This window comes from Anolis sagrei, chromosome 5, assembly GCF_037176765.1.
Source record: "Anolis sagrei isolate rAnoSag1 chromosome 5, rAnoSag1.mat, whole genome shotgun sequence".
NCBI lineage: Eukaryota > Metazoa > Chordata > Lepidosauria > Squamata > Dactyloidae > Anolis > Anolis sagrei.
In genome coordinates, this window is record NC_090025.1 from 146895890 (window position 1) to 146902072 (window position 6183).

Genomic DNA, 6183 nt, shown 5'->3' on the forward strand with positions numbered 1-6183 from the left:
TCTTCGTGGGCAAACCATGTAAATTCTCTGTGTTAGTGTGTATGTCTTCCCAGTCTCTCAATCTTGGAAAATATGCCACTCTCGCTAACTTGACTGTTTGTGGTGAACTTAAATTTTTTAGATAATTTTTAAAATAGCCAAGGAAAAACATCTCATGAAAACGTTTGTTTTTGTTTCTCTCATGTACAGATAATAACACATTTGCACAGTGTCCAAAAATCCTCATGTGTTTGAAACTTGGTGCATAGCCATACAATTTATGAAAAGGAATATCATCCAACACCTGATCCCACAAACGATTCATTATATAATTAGCTGTGTGGACCGCTTCTGGCCAGTAATTATTTGGAATCTTACCGTCTTTGAATAAGCATGTTTTCATTTCATTTATATACTCCATTCTTTTATCTGCAATTCCTTCCTCATTCTTGAGCTGACTCATTTCAATGACTTCAATCCCTTCTGACTGCACAAATTGTTTTAACTCATCTTTACACACTTCAGCTCCTCTATCAATATACAAAGTTTCCAGTTGTGCATCAAAAACATTCTCAACCATTTTTAACCAACTTTTGAGCTTCTCAGTTGTCTCAGACAAATCCTTCAGGAAATAAACAAATGCAAATTTACTTAATCTTTCAACTATTAACATGGTAGATCTCGATTTTCCACCACTTTGTTGGTAAGGTCCTGCAATACTAATATGCCCTATTTGAAAAAGTCTCTCAGCTCTAATCTTGGATTTCTTATAACATTTAATCGATTGACTTTTTACCTCACTACAGATCGCACATCTTAAATCAAAATAACATCTTTCAGGCTCATGTTCTGGACACAAATTTAAAGTTTTCTTTAAGACTTCCATGTCAGCATGTCCCATAATCCTATGAAGTAAATGTATGTACCTGTCATGCTGGATTTCATTTTTAACACATAGTATTTGCACATTCTCATTGCTCTCTGTCTGGTTCAATTTTTCAAACATTAAGTACATTTTATCTTTCTTCACTCCTTTCGCAATCAAAACACCCTGTTGGTCAAAAACATAACAATAAATTCCTTTGAACTTTACTTGGTAATTATGATCAGTCAAAGTTGCTATGCTCAACAGATTAGTTCTCATTTCTGGTACATACAAAACTTTCTCCCAACAAACATTAATACAGGGGATATAACAAGTTCCAAATTTTTCAAACACTAGATAAGACCCATCAGCCATAGTTATCATGCTTCCCTGGGTGTATTGTACATTGGTCATTTGACTCAAACTGTTAGTAATATGATGGGTAGCCCCCGAATCTAGAATCCATCTGTCTCTTTTGATGCCGTCCAGTTCTCCTGCAGCAGCAACCATGATCCTTGCCTCTTCAGCTTGACTTGAGTTATTTCCTCCATAATAGCCCCCTCTGTTTCCGCGACCTCTGGAACCATGGACACGGCCCCCTCTGGACTGATATCTTCTCTCCACACAATTCCGGGCATAATGTCCAAACTTACTGCATCTGTAACACCTCCGACCAGCCCCGACAAATCCTTTGGCTGCAGCTGTCACTTTCTCCACACAGGAATTTATCTTTCTGCTGCTGCTTCTCTGCTCATCTTCACAGTAACTTTTCTCGGCTCCATATCTCCCATGAGCCATTCCTCTGAGTTGAAACTTTCTATCTTTGCAATCTCTTTTAAAATGTCCCCGTCTGTTGCATAAATAACACCGATGACGATCTGCACACCTCACAGACGATTCATTGTATCCATCATTCCGTCTGTCATCCTCACAAGCCGGTTGGAACTTTGAAGTAGCCATAGCAACCTTCGGACACCGAATTTAAGCCCAGCTGAAACAAAACAGCTTCTGGCAGTTTTATGGCTTGACAGGTTCCAACATTAATCATCCACTTCACGACTTCTTAATAGGCCCAGCGCGCCCTGCTGCGTATCTTCCTTCAAATCTCAGCCGCGTCACTCACCGCAGGGCTGTAGTCCTTCGTCAATTCACACTGGATAGCCACAGCAAAACTCTTCCTTTGCTCCGGTCAGGCTGTTCCAGTTCCCATGCTCCGTCAGCCTCTCAAGTCAACTGGGTTGAACTTCACGGCTCCGGCAGCATGTCCATAAATCCATAAATCCAGATAATTCCGGGCCCATAACCTTTTGTCAGAGTTAGACTCTCCAGTCTCGGCACAGCAAGCATGAGGTTTCAAAATAAACAAACTCAGTCAGCATTCTTCTTAAGTTTCAAGGTAGCTTTTACTTAAAGCGTCTATACACAAAAGACTACATGATGAGACTATAAGATGACGATGAACAAAGCATAGCAAGAAAAACACACAGCAAACAAGAGATCCGCCCTTCTGTCTTATCTATGTTCTTGGCTGGTACACTCCCTAGTTTTCTCAGGGCAAAGGAATTTTGTGTTATCACAGTTTCACTGTCTGGCCTGTAACTTTGTAACAATAACAATTCTGCATATGTGAACTGAACAATAAATGAACATGACTGAATCCATCTTTGAAAAGCAATACTAATACATTGAATTGCTAATACAAACACATTGAAAAACATACATATGAAATAACTACAACTATTCTGACATGAATTTGCTAGACTCCTTGAGGAATGTAGATACACAGTTTCTAAGGCTAGATTTCAAATAATAATAATGATGCAATCATTCTGGCTTTTCCTCTTAAGAAATTTATTTGGTAAGAAAAAATGGAAGAGGACAATGTGGAAAAACAAAAAAAATGTCATTCCACCTAAGAGGAGAGCATTTTCACATCTTGGTGTGACCTAAACATAATACCACTGAACATAATAAAAACTTGTGTAGGAAGGGCGTTGGAATGCATCCTTGTGCTATCAATGTCCCCACCTGTTTAGTACTGAGCAAAATAAAGGGAAGAGGGTTCAGAATTTGAAATCTAACTCTGGAGAATTAACAGAACTGTAAAATATATATTTATTTGTATAAAGGAAGTCTTCAGTGTTACTGCATATAAGTCAATTATATACTAAAGAAGTAGATATTTTTTCCCCCTGACCAATTGTTTCTGTAAATATAACCGCTCCCCTCTTTAAAAAAATCCTCCCATGCTTTGAACAGAAAATGTTGACTGAGGAGTCCTTAACCTTTTTTCCTTTCTGCCTGAATGACTTTGTATCTGAAGTGGGGAAAAGAAGTTCTCTTTTTCATGTAACAGAGTATTGCTTTTTATATTTCACCTATTGCTTTTGAATTGTTTATTCTTTTGGTCCAGCTTCAGATATCTAGAAGTAGTTTTAAAGACATAGGAGTACCTTTATCCAGCTTGCTTTATGAATTAGGAAGGCAGTATTAAAATCAAATGCAAAGAAAAGTCAAAGTCAAATATGTTGTCACTATCACAAACACCTTGCCATAAACCTTAACCTTGGCCTCAAAGAGTTTAATAGTACGCATAATAAACAATGAAATAAAATTTCAGAAAGCAATTATCTAACTTCTTTTCAATAAAGCTATTCTCTGCTTTTAAAACCTCCCAACCTTAAAAAAAAGAAAGAAATGCATTAAAACCACAGGAGCAGCTACAGAAAGACCTAACCTGTAATCTATGCTCCATAGTTAACAATGAGGAGCTTAGGGTCACCCTGAGCAAGAAAATATATCTCTAAAGTATCCTACTTAATAGATGCCCTATTGAGGCTCACTATTCACCTGCCTAATCTTATTTTCTAATGCATTCCTAACCACAAGAATCACTCCCAGGTGTCTCATAAATAGCCTTTTGGGAAGTATTGATGAGTTTGCTGACTACATTGAGAATCTGAAATAACCTTCACATGTTAATGAAATCTGGGAAACAAGCAACCCTATGGGCCAGTTGTAAATGGAAATACTTATTTAGATATTAATTCCTTAATTGGAGAAAAAAAATCACAATATAATTATGCTACACATGCCCACTAAATAGCCAAATGCTATGAAGCACTATTGTCATGGCGACATAAAGGCCATGTGGGTTTGACCAAGAATGAGAAAATACTCATCACAGGATATCCAACATCTTTATTTGTTTAAGCACCAGGACATGGAATTGGTTGATTGGGATATATTGAGTATTCCTTATATGAGATGCTTGGGACCAGAAGTATCTTGGATTTTAGAGGTTTTCAAATTTTGGAATATTGCATTTGCATATACATACATAATGAGATATCTTGGAGATTTCCCTGTCAGGAGCGACTTAAACTGCAGGTTGCTTTTGTTGTGAGAGAATTGGCCATCTGCAACTGTTTTTGATGTTTTACCATCCTTGTGGGAGGCTTCTCTCATATCCCCACCTGCGCGCTCCATGGATTCGAACCTTCAACCTGTTGGTCTTCAGTCCTGCCGGCACAAGGATTTAACCCATTACACCACTGGGGGCTCCTATCTCTTTTCTCCTATCTCATCTCTCTCTTATCTTAAATATGAGATTAAGGTCTACATTTGAGATTCATGTATGTTTCATATACACCTTGTACACATATTTAGCTGGCAATTTTATACCATATTTTAAGTATTTCCTTGCATGAAACAAAGTTCTGAAAACAAAGGTGTTGCTATGAGCTATTTTGGATATTGCAGATTTTGCAATTCTGGATAACCTGCATTATAAGTGTGACCAAGCTTGGCTGCTGACCATTACAGTTTTCCTCAATGTTAGGCAAAGCAAGCCAGCTTCCTTGGGCAACACACAATGATTGAGTTGACAACAGTACTGCTTCCTTACAGGTCCATTACCCCTGTGCTGGCAATTTCAGTTTATTGCTAAACTTCAGGCATGTTGCATGAAATGATATAGCCAATAGAATGAGGCAGATGGCACATCAGCAGTAGATAGTTCTTGGGTTGGAGGGAACTCAGATACTCCACATGTTGCACATCTGTGCAGTAGAAAGCTTTCATTTTAGGAACTTTCTCCTTCTTTGCCCGGCATGCTTTCTCTTTTCATTACTTGCCGCCTGCTTCTTTATTTGCTTTTTCCTACTTGCTCTAGTTTCTTTATTATTTCCTTATTTTTTCTTTATTTTGACTTTCTTGCTCCCCCCCCCCCTTCTGCTTCCCTCTTCTTCCCTCTCTTGTCCTACTATTCATTTTAGTTCATAGACACACCTCTTAAGATCCTCTGCCAAAACAGTTATTGAGAGATGGCTAGATGGAGAAATGCCATGAAGGGCAGAAGAAAAATGGAGATAAATGCAGAAATGAGTGGAAAATAGAAAGCCTATGTAGGTCTACTCATACATTCCACTGAATTCAATTGTGCTTATTTCCAGTTAAGCAAGCATGGGATTACAGAAAGGAGAAGTTGGAATTATGTTTTTCTTTTTTAAAGCATTGATTGTGGATGAAGCCCACAGGAGAAGAACACCATGTGGGCTTCATCCACACTAGCAAAAGGTCTGGTGTTAGCACATTTAGCCATACAGGTCCGATTATTAACTACTTGGTCATGAAATCTCATGAAAAAAGAATTGCATTGGAATATAAAAGCTCCACTGAATCAGGCCAAAGGCTAATCTAGCTCTACATCCTGTTTCTTGCTATGCCTATGGGAAATCCCAGTGGGGTGCTGAAGTAGATGCCAGAGATCCCATATAGCTATCACAATGCTACTGGCAGACATGACTGCTACAGTTTTAAAGATTTTTTTAAAGTCATCTCAGTTCATGACAATTACTGTATATTTTGGTAGTAAATTCCATACATTATTTTCTGAGCACTGAGCACACCTCAGTGCTCCTACTAAGCAACAAGAACCAAAGTTTAAACATCCAGGAAGACAATCTCTAGATCAAAGAGTATTTAAGGATTTGGGTAGAAGTTGAACTCTCTTGAGGTCCTTCCAACCCTGTTATACATTTCTGGAAATGGTTTTTCAATGATCTTAGCAGGACATTTTCAAAATCCTGATAAAGCTGCCCAAAACACCTTCCTTTTGTTAGAGTTCAATAGATAAACTTGATAGTTGCCAGACATGGAAAAGCCAATGTATTGTCGAAGGCTTTCATGGCCAGAATCACTGGGTTGTTGTAGGTTTTTTCGGGCTATATGTCCTTGTTTGTTTCCTCTCTGTTGTTGTTGACTCTTGCAGAAGCAAGAGGATACAAACTATCTACAGACCCACCAAGAAAATCCAACAAATGCTTCGTTCAGCAAAG